General features: G+C 41.7%; 1 protein-coding gene across 5 annotated transcripts in view; it reads left to right on the top strand.

Annotated features, from left to right (window-relative positions):
* Positions 1-16,875, top strand: part of SETBP1 (SET binding protein 1) — a 268,728-nt gene that overhangs the window by 171,030 nt on the left and 80,823 nt on the right. The window lies entirely within an intron of this gene.

The raw sequence follows: 16,875 nt of genomic DNA, 5'->3' as shown, positions 1-16,875 counted from the left end.
AATTACTCCATGAGTCGGCTCGTATCCCTAGTAACCTTCATGTTTTCATTTGAGTTACACCATAGCTTTGCAGTTATTTTCCCCAAACCGTGGCTGGTTCTGAGACAAGATTGTTAGACAGCAGCCTGGCTTTGTTTGCTGCCCGTGTTACTGTAGCGTGGGCAGAAAATTTAAACAGGCACCTATGACCCCTCTTATGTGCTTCAGTGAGGGTTTTGTGCTGCTCTGATGCATCTTAGGCTCTCTCACTAATGCAGGAGTTAGTTCTCCTGAAAGGAGAAACTTTACTGGATTCCCATCGGGATATATTGGTTGTAAGGGAGAAAACTTACCTCTCAACTACGGTTTACCAACACAAATCACTGCTGTGGTAGCTCTTGCTGTTTGCACAACAAGCAAGTAGTCACAGCACACATTTCAGTTAAAATCTGGGGTCTGCCTACTGGCCAGGCCTGCTTATGTAGGGCAAACCCACCCAGGTATGCAGGAAAGGATGTCTCGTCCAGGTTCAGGGGCTGCTGCCCCTGTGGGAGCAGAAATTACATTGCTGGAGCCTAGACAGCACATCAGAGTGGTTGGATGCACCATTGGATGCACCGTTCCCTTGTCTTCTTGGGAAGGGTTTTTTGTTAAGTTGTGTGTTTCATGATGGCACAAGGCCTTCAGGTGAGACGATGAGCTGAGATGATCAAAACTTAGTAAGTTTTGTCTTCTTCTTTTTTCTTCTCATTTGCTATTTTTTTGTCCTGTCTTCCTTTAAGAAATATTACACATGCATCCACTTCTTCAGAGAAGCGCTGAATTGGAAAAATTCTGACCTAGAATTGGATTATTTTGTTTTATTATTATTATTATTATTTTACTAAAATAATTATTTATATGATACCAGTAGTTAGAAACCTCTGACAAATTTAGGCTTTAGTTTTGCCATATAATCATACCACATGAGACTGTCCCTGGACATTTCGAAGACCAGGGCACACTGAAATTATGGTAGGCATGAGAACACAATGTTGATCTCCAAACTCATAGTCCAGCTAGACCATGCTTACTTCTACAGCTGTGCAGGCAGGTGTGTGTCCAGTAAAATAGCTAGAGGTGATAGGAATAAAAAATTGTCAATTAAAAGAAAGACAGAGGGAACACCAAGCCCTTGAAAGGATGACCCCAGCAGAGGCTAAGGCTTGATCCATCACCATGGGGGCAAGAAGCCCAGGCCATGCAGGTGGCAAGACTCCTACTCCACATGCCCAGCTTAAACTGATTTCTCTCTGGCATTTTTCATAATAATAAGTTTTCATGTTTTTTCTCTGCTGAATCCTTAAGCCTGGTGAACAGTGACCAAAAACAGGCAGAGCTGGGAATGCCTACCTCAAATCTCATTTAACCAAAGCAGAGCCTTGTTAGTCTCTCCTCCATCGTCTGGGAGGGCTGAGCAAGGCACTGTTCTCTAAAGGTGTGGTGATGGGACGAAGCCTCTCTGCGAGCACCACAAACAGAGCAGAGGTGCCCTTGTTGGAAATAACCCAAGGGAAGAGCAGGAGCAAAGGATGCCCAAAGCAGGAGACATGGCAGTTCCATTGCATTTTTCCTATGCCCAGCTGCTGTGACCTGAAGTAACAGAATATGCATAATGCAAGATTTTACTGACAGGCAAACCTCAAAAAAGATTAATTCAAGTTTTAATAAGAAGTCAAAAGCAAGAGCATCTGAACTATATGACCAATGTGAATCCCAGAACCAGATCTGGCTGTTTTTAAATTCCCATTTGTATAATGTGGCAATTTCAGGGCGGGAGCAAGGAAATGTTAGCCTCTGCTAACTTAGAAGATGGCTGGGTTTAAATCTGAATTACATGCATAAGTTTGTTCTTTGTTTTCAGAATGCTCTTGTTTGCTTGGGAACAATGGAGAAAATGCACTAAGACTGTGGTGTATCTGAGATTATCTGTTTGCTCTTACATGGTTTACCTCAAAAAGGAAAGAGAAGTCTTTCATTCAAGAACAATTCAAATTAAGACCTCGTAATGGTAGAGTCTAACTGTGGGGAATGAAAAGTCCCCTGCTTCAGACTGGAGGGACGGCGTCAGGCAGCCCCTAAAGGTTCACAGCTGGTAGTATTCAAAACACAGTTTCAAAGAACTGCAAGGATCCCTACAAAAAAAAATAGTAATGATAGGTGGAAATTTTGAAAGCTTTGTCAGGAACAATTTGGGCCTCTTTGCCTTTGAGTGGTTGGGAAATGTTTCAGAAAGACTTTTGTCAAGGCAGGGTTCAGCCCTGATGTGGAACAGCAGGAAAGGGGTTAAGGGCATATTACGGGACACCGACGTAATTGGGGCTGTATTCACCCTGCCTCCCTTTCAGTGCCTATTTTAGGTGCCTGAATTAGATGCTCAGGTGCCCTATATAGTCAGAGGGGTGATTTAGCACACTGATTGCCTCTCTGGATGCCCAGCTGGCCATGCAGGGCACCCAGGCTGCTCAGTCATGTGGTGGTTGAGGTTCAGTGGCGAGAGCCATGCTCACAGTTTCCTGCCCTTCCCAAGGAGCTGTGTGGGGCAGAAGGAGAGCCAGTTCTTGCAGAAAGTTAATGGGTGACATCCCGAGCCTGACCTGATATCTCACTGGGTCTCTCCAAGCTATAGCCTTGGTAACAAACAGCTCAGCCCTGGGGGGAAACCTGGGTTTCCGAATTTCTTATTTTATTTCACTTTCTCTCATTATTTATTTGTTTATTTTGATTCCTAACTAGAAACCATTTCTAGAGGACAGGAGCTGAAAGCACAAAGGCTTTGCTTTAATCACAACCTTTTTCCTTCTTTCCTCTAAGTAAAAACCCAGTGAGAAGCAGCCAGCGCTGCCTGAAGTGTCCCCTCCTTTTCAAACTGGAGAAGTACGACAAGTCTGCAAGGGAAGGAAATCTAATTACATTGCACATGTTCCAATTTAAGTTGCTGTGGGTTGCTGGGAGTTTGAGCAGCAGAAACACGAGGTCACTACTTTCCTGTGACTGTGTCCTTTGCTCGATGAGAAGTGGATAGACCTGATGGCTTTTCCTGGTGTAATTACCTCCAAGGTGAACAACTGGGGATCTTCCCCACAGCCTGCAGTTTGTTTCCTTGAGAAAAATGTCCATCTTAAAACGAAACACCCAGGAACACACACACACATGCACAGACACATGCACACAAGGCGGCAGGTAGAGCAGTGCACATGTGCTGTGATCACAGATGCCCAAATAATCCATTTTGATATCACCACAAAGCTAAAGGACTTAAAAAGCATCACTCGTGAGTAATGCTTGCAGCATAGAAAAGATATCCCTGTATATCTGAGACACCCATGAATGCCCACGGGCTGGCTGTGAAGGGCTGAGTGCTGCACTGACGCACAGCCCTGTTTGTTCTGCTTTGCAGACTGGTGATCGCAGTCACGGCTGTGATACCAATGGTCACTCCTGACAGAAAGGCATCATTGCAGCCAGCCCAGAGCCTTTCAATTTTCCCACCCACACTTACACACACAGACCCCGTAGCAAAGGATCTGTTTGCACTTAAGCTCCTTGCCACAGGGGCATGATTTTAGTGATAACATACAAAAAAGTACAAACAAACACAGACCATATTTGCCCTACAAGTGCATTTTAAAATATATTTTCAAACCTTTTATATTTATATATTTAAAAACCTTTTCCCACTGATTTTCCTATAAACCAGAGAAGAAATACACAGCATACAGGAAACATCAGCACTGGAATTTCAGTTTCCTTCTTTTCTTACAGTTTTAGTTGACACTGTATTGCTTATCTCATGCTGGTAATGGAAGGTCCATCTTATTCTCCTTGTCCACCTAGATGTTCATTTATTTGAAGTCATTTTAATCTAGATTGTGAAGTGCCTTGGGAAAATGTACTTGGGACTTTGGTTTTGGGAATCTCCATGTGCACTGAAAAAAGTGAGGATCAGCAAAACTAAATTCCCCTGAAGGATGTGGAAAGACCTTGAGCAAATCACTGTGCCTCAGTATTTCTATCCATAGCGCCCAGAATAATCCTATATCTTCCAGGAGGTGCTTTGGTATTTACTTAGGATAAACTTCAGATAAGAACAAGGTCTTTTTGCTTCTTGCAAATGATGTGATGGATGTCATTCAGAAGAGCACAATGGAAAATACATGCAATAAACTTTTGTAACTTGTTTATTCGTTGCTTTATATATCCCCTCCCACACGTAACATACAATGTTCTTACTCACTGAAGTAGTATTTGTACAAAGAGTCCATAAGCAGTTCCTCGTAGAGAAGGGCATGCAGGCCAGTAGAAAAGATTACCTATTCTGGATATTTATGCAAGGATATATTTGCTACTAGATGGAAGCATGTATTCTGATGAGACTAAAAACCTGATTTTTAATACCCATTGCTGCAGTCCATCCACATGAGTCCTTGTCCATCTCCACTGAGGATAAACCTAAATACATGTATCTCTCTGGATGGGACAGAAAGCATTTAGGATAATTTTTTTTATTATACTTCATCTACTGAATCCTGGTCTTTGCATCTGGCTTCTGTTTAAATAAACATTTGATCACTAAAAGTAAATCCAAAATAAGTTACATGTCAGGAAGAGATTGCCAGGAAGCCTTGTTTCTCTTCTCTCTTCATTGCTGGAGATATTATACATGCAGTAATTTGGTACCATCAAATGTGCCTTACCTGTTCCAGGAGTAAGAAAAAAAAATAATAAAAAAAAAAAAATCACTGTAATAAATCTCACATCAGGGAAAACCCAAATTTTCAGATATCTACAACAAGCAGAGCAGTCTGCAGCAGCAGAAATTACAAGCTGCACACTGATCTAAAGTCTCTGGCACTTTAAAGTGCACATTTTCCAGCTTTGCCCTTTCCATAGTATTCCATAGGGGCCACCCATCGCAACTGCTGATAAGGTCGTCTGCAGGGTGGGTGATGAATCTGTGCTGATTTCAGAAGGTTTTTTCTATCAGGTTGCAGAAAATAGATACACATGAATCCTTGAGAGAAATCCTTAAAGGCAGAATATGCAGGAATAAGTGCATTGCCTAGTAAAAACAGAACAAAGAAAAAAAAATAATAATAATATGAAAAGAAATCCTAACTGAAAATTATGTTAATATTTCACCTTGGGTGAAATAGATCTTTCTTCTGATCTGAAGTGTGTTTAAAGCACTCACTAAATAGTCCCTGTAACAACAACTTCAGTGTATGCAACCTTTTTATTCAGTAGTTCAAGATTTAGCTTTTGCTCTTTTTTGTACCCTGCTTCCCCCCAAGAACACCACTGCACACTGAGTGTGACATTTGGACACAGGCAGAGACCTCCAGCAGCTCAGGGGGTTGCAGTTGGGCACTTGTTTGAGACTGTGGTGCTGCATACAGAACAGCTGAGAAATTTAAGCCCAATCAATACGTTCTTCTGTATTAAGAAAAAAAAAAAAAAACAAAAAACAACAACAACAAAAAAAAAAAAAACAGCTGATGCCTAAAACTGGCCCCAGCATTCCTCATGTCTTTGTGATGTTTTGTGCTGTTTTAATGATGTCCGTGAGACTTAGACGCAGACTAGATATCATGTTTGGTGCCTGCTCTTGAGGCTCAGGGCCAAATCCTTGCTCAGCCCAACTGGTGAGGCCAGGGTCAGTCTGGAGGCATATTTCACATTTATGTGCCTCTCGAATGTCCGTGTGTGCCCATGCTCAGCCAGCACAGAGGTTTCACTGCAGGCATCACCACGGCTTTCCCTGTGCCACATCAGTAGCCTGAGTGCATTGAGAGCAAGGTGTTTGCTTCACTGGTGTTTGCAGAGCTATGTGCAGTCCAGCGCTGCCCGTCCTCACTCTGGGGGAACCACATCTCCCCAGGCTTGTCGAGATGTAAAGAGCCTTCCTAGTAAATCAGCATTGCTGTACCGTGGGACACACCACTTTATAGCAGCAGGGAATATGGCAAGTGAAATGAATTGTTAAAAAATGTGAAATATTCTTTTTTGTGCCAAGGATGAGGAAGAATTGCTGGGATGAATCCAGAACTGAGGTGTGTCAAGGGATAGAAATGATTCCAGGGGAAGACAGAAAAGGTTCTGAGCAGTGAGATTTATTACACCGGGATATAGCCTCCCAGAGGAAGGGCTTGAAGACACATTGCTGGAATTGCTTAACACTTGGTTGGACAAAACACTCGAGGATATAGAGAGGATATATGGTCACAGATTTTTAAGGGTAGAAAGAGCCATTGTGATTGCTTAGTCAAACCTCCTGCATGACTCATACCAGGGGATTTGCCTAAATGTATTCCTGTTACAAGTCCAATAGCTGTCAAGCGCTAATGCATATCTGTTTGAAAAACACCCAGCCTTGATTTACAAGAAACTTCAGTAATTGAGAATCCATTGCTATGATAAGCTGTTCTCATGGTTATTTATGCTCCCTATTAAAAATGTGGGCCATCTTTCTGTTTCAGTGTTGGTAGCTTTGGCTTCAAACCCTGCATCTGTCTGCTAAGCTAAAGGATCTTCTGTGGCACTCTTGTCCCTATGTATTTTAGTCCCTTTGTTGTGCATCCCAGATGCTTATAACACCACTAACACCTGTGTTTTATTTAGCTCATCTTCCTCTCTCCTCCGCTACCTCTTGGAAACATTTATCTTCTGCCAAATCTGCCAGCGCCAATCCTTCAGAATAAGCTACATTTCGGGGGAAAAAAAAAAAAAAAAAAAAAAAAGAAAAAAAGAGAGACATAACTTTGCTCCCTCAGCAATGGACAATGCTATTTTGATGTGTGAGACACATATTGCCTGCCTCTGATTAACCCTGTGCTCCAGGATGCTTGGATAGGGGATTGTATCTTTGGTGTCAGTATTTTTATAGAGTTACTCACCTCGAGCACACAGTCAGCACTTAAGAGGAAGTAATAACAGGGCTGGGAATGGTTCTGCTTCATCAACACGGCTAGAGTGAAGAAATGTATTTAGGTGATTTAGTAGAACAAGAGCAATTAAAAGAGCGATGCTCTGAAGCGCTGGTGGTACCACACCATCACTCTGTTTAGTCTCAGTGGCTCCAGTCCTAAACAGAGCATGTATATATACCTATTAAAAAAAAAAAAAAAAACATTTTTTATAGGTTCAAGAACTGGAGGGTTTTTGCAGCCCAGATCTTCTGCACAGGATAATGTTGCTCAGTCAGATAATGACAGAAAAAGGGGGAATGGTTTTAAACTAAAAGAGGGTAGGTTTAGATTAGAAGTTGGGAGAAAATCATCACTCAGAGGGTATTGAGGCACTGGCACAGGTTGCCCAGGGAAGCTTTGGATGTCCCATTCCTGGAGGAGTTTAAGACCAGGTAGAATGAGGCTCTGAGCAACCTGATCTAGTGAGTGGCATCCCCTGCCCATGACAGGGGGGTGGAACTGGGTGGTCTTTGAGGTCCCTTCCAACCCAAGCCAAATAATAAGCCAAACCCTGAGCCAGGAGAGCTACGTGCTTTGCTGTTCTGGATGGTAATCCCAGGCCTGAATTTGCATTAAATGTCTTTCTGCTTGTCCATTCAAAGTCCTGGGTGAAAGGCTGTGGACTCAATGGGCTGAATTTTATCCTTAGGGAGGTGCCAGAGGAGTTTGGGAGGCCACTTAAGCACAAAGTCCTGCGTGGGGTACCTTGCAAGTCTCTTTTCTAGGTGGCTATTCCCAACGCTTTCTTTTTTCAGTCTGTGCTGCTGTTGATTTATATTTGTAGAAACCAAACCTAACCTTGGCCAGGGCCTTTAAGGAATGCTGCTGTACCTTAATAAAAGCATAGTTAGTCTGGAGCAGTTGTTGTGAAAACAGCTGAGAAAGTCTTGAAAGTATAAAATCAAGGGACAATTAAATCCTCGGTTCAGCTCCCAAATGGGTTTCCGCTGGAGATTCACACTTAATAAAATACAGAAAATTGCGTTTCATTTTGGTACATAAATACTGGTGGTGGGGAACTGTGGCATTTAGAAGGGAGAATCGCTCCACCAGAAAACTCACTTCAGCAAAATGATGCAGTCCAGTTGAGCCCCTTTTATGATCTGAGAAATGACTGTTTTTATAGCACACTAAATAAAACCTGCTATTCAAGCTGGAGGTTTATTAGTAAAGGTGATTTTGCCATAGCTGGGGAGGGAGGGGAAGGAGAGCTGAGAGATGAACATCAAAGCAGAGAAGCATGTCATTGTGAAAAAGCACAGCAATGCCCTCCAAAATGTGGCACCACTCATCATCACCCCAACTAGCATTGCCACCAAAACATTGGTGTCATATGATTATTTGTTGTTGCTCCAGAACAGTAGTGCTAGCCTGTTTGAATTTCCCCTGGTGGGAAAGCCTTTGCTACAGGTGCAGCAGGGTAGTTGGTGAATGGGTCTGGAAGGATGAGGCACCTCGAGGAGCCAAATCCATGGAATGGTAAGACCGGTCCTTGCAGGAAGGTGTTCAGGTTTATCCAGGGCTGCCTGTGATGGTGGTGCCACCCGAAATTGCTTTTATAGCCTTGCAAGAGGATTTGCAGGGGGATGTTGGCATCCTCCTGGCCTCAGACATCCCAGTGTATTCCTGGGTGTCTTTCTTCAAACCTGTCTTCCCTGGAGATAGAAATTTGTCATGTGTGACCTGTTTAGGCAGATTTTCCAGAAGGAATGAGCCACCCACATCTTGCTGCAGATCAAGTTCATTTTTTCAGGGTGAATTTGCTGAAGGCACACCTGGTGTTGTCTCGACATTGGTGATGCAGGACTCATCCCATGATGTAGGGAGGTGGGAGAACACTCCTCTTCTTTGGTATATTTGAACTCTGCTGTGAATTTTCATGAGCTTTTACCCAGCTATGCCAAATAGATGTTCTGGCAGATTTCTGGACTTTGTGCTAATGCTGTAGCACATGCAATACTTCATGATAGACCTTAGCTGCAATCAGGATGCTTTGAAAGAATTAATCTGGCAGTCAGTAACTGCTAAATGAAGTGCATGCTAAAAGAATGATGAGCTAACTGACTGGAGCTCACAGCTTTTATGAGCTTCTCTAAATGCCTGTTTTCAGGTGAATTCAGCATCTCCTTGACATTTAAGGACTCAATTTATAATCAAATTATTTAACTCTAGTGGAAAGAAGCACTGGCCTCAATGGAAAAGCCATCTATAATTCCCCCACCCCTTGGAAATAAATAAATAAATAAATAAATGCAAAGCTTTCAGGGTAAAACTGCAATTCCTATAATAAATGAAAGATAAAAGAAATCTTTCAATGCAAATTAAGCGCTGCAGGCTTTTAAAAAATACAGCAGAGACTTACAGTACACAGCTGCTCACATCCTTATTTCCAATTTAGTAACCCGAGACGTGCTGAAGCATTAACATCCCGGACACCACCGCAGACTTGTCAGAGATGAACACTTCTTACTGCTCGCATTTCTGAAGGGCCAACAGGACCCCATCGATCCTGGGATCCTTCTGCTATTTTATTTTGGCCAAGTCACTGTAGAGGTATACATTGCCCTCAAAGGCTTGAAGGGAAGGGCAGGCTGAAGTAGGAAACTGTGCTTGCACACCAGAAGAAGTAGTTGGCTATGGCACTTCTGAAGGGATAGAAACACATTTTATATATAAAAATACAAATATGTAAAATCTAAGATATATTTATATATATTTCTTGTGTGTCAAAGATAAAGCCCTTATATCACTGATGCCATTAAGTTCATTTATCAAGGCTTTTGGACAAATGAAAGCAAAGCAGCTTAGCAAGGCATTTTGCACTGTGAGCCCTGGCTTCGTGGACATAATGTCCAGTTGAAATGCTCACTTAAAACTCTTTGTGCTGGCTTAAGGCCAAGCAAAGATTGAACCAGGGTTATCTTGCCAAAACTGTGTTAGTCCATTGTAGTCCTCCTTAGCTGGTCTCCCAATTGTTCTCTCTGCCTAAACTGGGGCGGCAAACTGTGTTATGCTTGTACACGATATTTAAACTGTATTGTTATGTCACTGGTGATGGGCTCTTTGTTGGAGATGATAGAAAAATCCCATTGTTTAGAGTTTTCCCAGACTTGGTGCTTAATACAAAGCCCTGAAATGAGTTGCTTAAACATCTGATAAAGAAAGTATGTGTTGTAGAGATGGCCCTATCCCATGAGTAAGGAGTGGATTAGCCCTGAGATCCAAATCCTACCTTTATAAATTCACCATGTTGTTGCAGTTTAACCCCAAAATCCTCAGTCCCTGGGTTTGGAAATTGGACATGTCTTAAATGCAGCTGAAGATTGAACTAGTGTGCAAATCATATGGTTCAAAGCAGTAGCAAAATTAATTTGGACTAACTGTGAAATTTGTGCGTTATTTAGCAAATCGTGATGCTTTAGTAGAAATACATGAAAAAATAAGATTTGCAACTGTGTGAGCATCTTTGGACTATTCAGTAATCTCTTTGCATTATTTTATCTTTTCCTTAAGGATATGTGGATAAGTAATGCAAAAGCTCTTGCAACATCATCTGCTTTATTGATATGTTTATTAATTTATCTAGATGATGCCCACGGAATGAACAACAAGGTACTTATGGCACAGCAGCAAATAACAGGACCATCATTTCCTTGGGACTTTAGCCTCTCTGTTTGATGTGATTACACAAATATCTCAGGGAAGAAAGAGCTGTGTGATAATGGCAGTGCAAATCTGGAAGGACCCCCAGCAGCTTCAGTGAAGCTGCTCCTGATTTGTGCTGACTTGCACCACAGTCTGTGATGTTTGTGTTCAGTGAATGGACACAAACAGGTGATGCTTTGCTTTTAATTAACCCACTCCTACCCCATGCTGTGTCTTGCTCTCAAGTAGTCTCCCTGCAGCTTTGTGTTAATTCCTGCCTCCCTGTCAATTTCTAATGAATGATCCTCGCTCCTGTGAGTGTGGTGGTGTTTGGGCTTTGCGCTGTTGAAGGCTCAGGGTTTCGGGGAAGGAGTGAGCTCTGGGAACAATGAATTTGATACACTGCTCTGAAAAATCCCCTTTCTTTGGAATGATAATGATGAATTTCATGTTAGTGCCTGTTGACACATTTTCCATTCATATTTCAATCGGAATTAAAATCCCTACATTGGTTTTGAACTACCTTCAGTGGGGTTTCTTACAAGACAATACTGCTGTTTGCCCTTCTAGCAGGTGTCATATGTCAGTTTGTGATACCTCCTCACTGGTTAGAGTCACCAAGGACCTAAAAGACTTCCTGAAACCGTTTCAGACACTTGCTATTACAAACTGACCTGATTTGATCACAGACCCCTGCTATAAATTGATCGCAATGACTGCTCAAGCGGTAAGTCATCAGGCCAGAGTTAAGTTCCCCTGAACCTGGAGTCTCCTACACTTGGCATCTTTTATTTACAGAGTAATGCTACCCCAGGAAGGCTCAGTGCGCTCACCAAAAGATGAGAAATATCTCCAACCTGGAGTTCAAATTATGGGCTTCAAGCGAGCAGTTTTCATCTGTCCCATTGGGACATAGGAGGAAATGCTCAGTTTCGTTTTTGAGTGAGAGTATGAGCTGAGCTAGGATTATTTATTCATGCATTGGAGAGGGATATCTCAGGTTTTTTCTTCCTCTCAAAGGGTTTTCTTTTCCAGTAACGTGTTTTCATGCGTGTCTAGGAAGCAGAAACTAAAGAGAAAGCTTTTCAAGAGGAACAAATTACCTGAAGTTTCTCCTGTTTTTTAGAAATCCATGTGAAGGATGAAAGCAGCATTTGGTGTGTTTTTTTGTTTTGGTTTGGTTTGGTTTTGTTTTTCCAAAAAGCAAGTGCCCATTGTATTTTCCACTTACTCTCAGTGCAGCCAAATTTATTCCTTCAGTCCTGGAAAAATCTCAGTCTGACCTTTTACTAGGCACCACCTACCTTTGCTCTAAACTAGCTAGGTGCAAGGAAGGTCCAGTTTGCATACAACACAGCCACCTTAGCAGAGTGCTGGGCCTGAGCTAAATACCTTCTCTGCATAGCTTGGGAACAACCTTGTGTCCCAGCATCCAGACAACCCAGGTGGCAAGCAGTCCCCAGGCCTGCACACATTGAAGTGGTCACAGCCTCACCCCATTGATTTCCAATAAGATGCCAGCTCCTTGTTGCCCAATTTGCTGCCAAAAATGCCTTACAGGTTCCTAGATCACACAGAGTTATTGAGCAATGTTTTGCTGAGATTCATGCCTGCTTGAGAGGCAGGGGTGGCCCTGAGATAAAAGTAAACACTTCCCAAGACTCTGATTCTAAGTGACATTATGCATTTAGGAAAGCCTTTCCTCTTTTTCTTCTTCTTTTTTTTTTTTTTAAATAATTTTATTTCCAGTCTATGAAGAAGATAACAAAGGATGGTATATCCCCAGAGCACGCTCTGATGTGTCACTGTGGATGCCAATCCCCACAGACACTCCCGATGTTATTAATTTTTAAAACAAACTTGCTGATTGAGGTTCTGACTGCCTTTAAATTGTCTCTACAAGGAGACTGTGTACTAATTAACCCACAGAAACAATCAATGATGTACCTTTTTCAAGTTTCAGGGTGATTAGAATATGAAAATGAAGAGCACAATGGTGCAGATGTTTTAAAATCACAGCAGACAGCAATTAGTGACATGGGAACCAGCTGCTTATCTCTCCAGATAAAGCCTCTTAATAGGGAATTACACTTGAGGAGCCATTACACAGATGGATCTGCGAATGATTTAAAGAGGGGGCGTTGTAGTATTAACTTTGATTTGCAAGCCAGATTCCTGACAAGCTGTGTGTGTGTTACCTCTGGAATAAAGGTGCATTTGGAATACAAGGATACCACACCCTCTAAGCAACCTTTTTTTTTTTTTTTCACATAATAAGTTTCTCCATTCTTTTTCCCTATTTATTTTAATTTTTCTATAGATTAGTTTGGGTTTTTATTATTACTTTATTAAGTACTTGATTTGGTTATGGTATCTCCTTCTGCCTTGGGGCTGGAAGCAACATACAGGTTTGAAGAGAAGCTCAGAGGAAACAGGGAGGCAGCGTGAGACATCCAGTAGTTAAATTAAAAAAGTCCTGTAGGGATGAATTCTGCCACTGGGTACTGCTTGCAGAGTAGGGTGCCGTTCATCAGGAGACTGATATAAAATGCTTATTCTTTTCACATGCAAGGGTTGTATACCAGAATAAAACTGTAAAGAGGAGTAAGCATATCTGCAAGTGTGGGGATGCACAGGTCTGACAAGGCAGGTAAAGCACACAGTGCCATCTCCTCTGCTCTCTGGATAGTGCACTTCAACTGCTGGTAAACAGAAAGTATCCTGCCTGTGGGCCTACCCACAACAGCCTAAGCTTGAGGAATGAAACTTATGAGCTTGTCACTAAAACCATTTCACTAATGATAAGAGGATTCATGCTTTATTTTTTTTGTCTACAGCTTAGCATATACTGGATTATGTTGCTCAGACTCCTTTGCAGTTACAAAAACTGCTAGCTTCCATATCCGTTTGTGTTTTTTTTTTTTCTTTTTTTTTTTTTTTAAGGAAAGATGGGATTGTTACCCACTGATCACTTCCTGTAAACTGAATGTCAAGAGAAAAATTGACCAAGTTTGTTGAGAAGTGATAAAATTACACAGGTTAAGTTACACTTCTACTAACAGACAAAGGAGCAGGGTCCTGTCCAGAATGGCTAGCTGCTGAAGAAAATATCCTTTAATAAAATGGCAAGCTACAAATATAGTCAGGCATTAAGTTTGAAGTATTTTTAGGGTATTATAAACAAAACAAAACAAACAACAACAACAACAAAAGTAAATAAAGGTAAATCTTTCTGTTTTCTTGAAAAAGCCTACTATTCTTGGTGATGGTCTCAGTTCTGCTGCCATAGAAACTCTGTTCAAGTCAAGAGCCCCTTGCTGAGAACTACAGAGCTGTAGTATATTACATTTTCCCAAGTGAATAAAATAATGAATTTCTGTGAAAGGCACCAAGGTACAGGTTTCTAAAGAGTCTTGTTCACTCTTATCCTACTGACATCTCTGGTATCTTCTGCTAACTCATCTCAGGAGTAAGGTATACTAAACTGGGGCTTGTTTGCTTCTTAGGGTGGTGCTTATCCAGCAGGGCAAGTTGACACCTAAAAATTAGTACTGATGGGATCAGACAGCAACCCAGAAGGACACACCAGGAATAAAAGAGATTTTGCTGCATTACTTTCAAACAAGTTGCCCATGCTTTAAGTGGACAGTCCGCACTATTCATTCCAGCAAGTGAAACACAAGCTGCTGCGGCCACATGATCTCTGGTTACCAAGCTGCAGAAGAATTATTTTGGGGTGACCTGGATGTGTCTGGCAAGGGAGAGTAAACAGTAAACCTTGTGCTGGAAGAAGTAGCATGAGGAGACGCAGTGGACTGTTATGTGCTTCAGCAGATATGTAGTTTTGACATCTCTCTTAGGAAATTAAGTCCTCTGATCCTGCAGACTAGATGTTTATTGAAACCCTGTTGAAAATGGAGTGATTATCAGTGTGGTTAAATGCCTCCAGAGTTGGCACCTTTGATGATAGGGGCATATCTTTCTCGTGAGTTGTAAGATGGATGTTGTGGTGCCCTGTGGTGCTGCAGTAATGACAAAGTTAACAATAGGGATATGTTGGAAGTTGCATCATCATTTTATAAGGTGCAGGACAAGAAAATGAGGCTGGAGGAGCCAAGTGATATATCAGCTCTCATCTCTGATATACAACTGGCCTCTCAGTTCTGAGCCCTTATTAACTGCCTTTAAACATAGATCAGAAAGCATTGCTTCTTTTAAACCAGAGAGCTTCATGTGTACAGTGCGCTCGAAGGACCAAGGTGTTGTCAGTGTATGTTTTCACTCACAGCTCTAAGCCTCTCTTTTTGCAAATAAAATTGTTCAGGTCATTTGGTTTTGCAGCTTTGCATTTTGTAAATAACGTGGGTGTGGGGTGGGGGAGTTGCTTTGATGGCAGCCACAAGGCCAGGATCTCTGCAGAAGCAGCCTGGCCCTGCCTTGGTGCAGGCCAGCAGAGGCCTCGGCCCTCCATTTCCAGGCCTTTTTCAAGTCAGACATCAAGTTACGTCAGGAAGAGGATGTTTTCTGTGTGGCACAGCAAGCTATTAAACCTCATCCCGAGGACGTGGAAGTGGGTGGGCTGCATTTTCTCTCGTGTTTTACCAAAGGCAGACATTGACATCGTGCTTCAGGAGCCGTGCAGCCCTGGGCCACTGCGCGCTGTGTGGCTCACGCGTGGGAGGCCACTGCAAGGAGGATGAACTGATTCATTCCCTGAGGTCTGTTTATGCTTTCGGCTTTTTTCTCAGGCTGAAAAAAACGGGTGTCACTCGCCCGCGACATCTGCAGCTTCACCGCAGCTGCGTGCTTTCATTTTCTCACTCCACAATTCCTGGAAATCTCTGCTTTCCCCAAGCATAGCTGGTCCATATGCACGACAGCTGAGCTATCCACAGGATTTAAGAGTCCCTGATTACTCCTCAAACGATGGACTAGAACAGCTTCATCATTGCTGCCTATTCCAGAAAGGCCACATGCCTGTTTTTATATGCACACTAAGAATATCACATTATCAATTTGCTTATAACTTGCATGTTTATTGGTCACTAAATAAAGTACTGTGGGCTTCAACTGTTTAGCACCTTTCAAATCCCTCCAGAGTTGCCCAAAACTAGGGACACGTATTTTCCCAGAAAACTAAGTCTGAAGGAGCTCAGAGCCCTGTTACGCTGACCCCAGAATCTCTGGCAAACACCCCAAGCAGGGATCTAATGTAAGGCTGCTGATAGAAACTTAATTGTAACAGCGTGTTTGCAGGAACATGAGACGCTAAGCAATTGTTTTCTATTGTTCTTTCCTTGGTTACGCATTTATTTTAAGTCTCTCATCATTTATTTGGAATTCAGAACGGTGTCATTGCAGTTTGCTAAGAACAGTTGTTTGTAGTACTAGGTGTACGAAACCAGTTGCGCAGTTAGGTCCAGAACTTTACAAAATATAGCACCTAAATTTCACAGAAGAAAACAAATGGCTAGGAGAGATCAGTTATGGAAAATAAAAAGTTTTTTTTGTTTGTTTGTTTGTTCTTGTTTGTTTGTTTGTTTTAAGACACTTTAGAAAAAGGCACAAATATAACAAATATAATTTCTCTATCTGAAGAATGCCTACCAAGAAGAAAAAGTAGACTTTCTTTAACTCTATAGAAGTTTTTGGTGTAGTTCTGCCCTTACCAAATTTCCCCTGCAATTTGAAAGGCTGCTGTGGGATTAGAAATCATATTGAAAATGTCTCTTACCAACAATGCAAGAGGAAATTATTAAAATGGAAAAAGAGTAATGCAAATCTTGAACCCAAGCATGCTTGAACATCAAGCATACCCAACACGCTTGATGCTTATCATTTTTAAGCACTGATTTTGTGGGGATGTCTTCTGTGTGAAAATTAAAGCAAGTAATTTTTTTCAGATTTTGACTTCATGGAGAAGTGAGCTCATGGGTTTTCGTCTAGTTTGTTGTAACTTCTTAGATAATTCTGCATTCTTGTTGTTTACAATGGGATTAGTTCTGATCAAGTTCTGCAAGGAATTACATTTAAGGAAAACGAGATTCTCACCAGGAGGTTGAGTTACACCATTCATCCATTGAAAAGGAATATTTTACTTGTGTTTTAAATTAAAAATCAATAGAAGATGTTTCCTCAGCAATTTAACATTTTAGAAGTATTTCTATTGTTTTTAGAATGGGAAAACAAAACAAAACTTGTTTACAGTGCATGAATCTAAAAATTTGACTGGAGTATAAGAACA

This window comes from Anas acuta, chromosome Z (genome assembly GCF_963932015.1).
Source record: "Anas acuta chromosome Z, bAnaAcu1.1, whole genome shotgun sequence".
Taxonomy (NCBI): domain Eukaryota; kingdom Metazoa; phylum Chordata; class Aves; order Anseriformes; family Anatidae; genus Anas; species Anas acuta.
The sequence above is the reverse complement of the archived record's forward strand: the minus strand, read 5'-3'. Positions and strand labels throughout refer to the sequence as shown.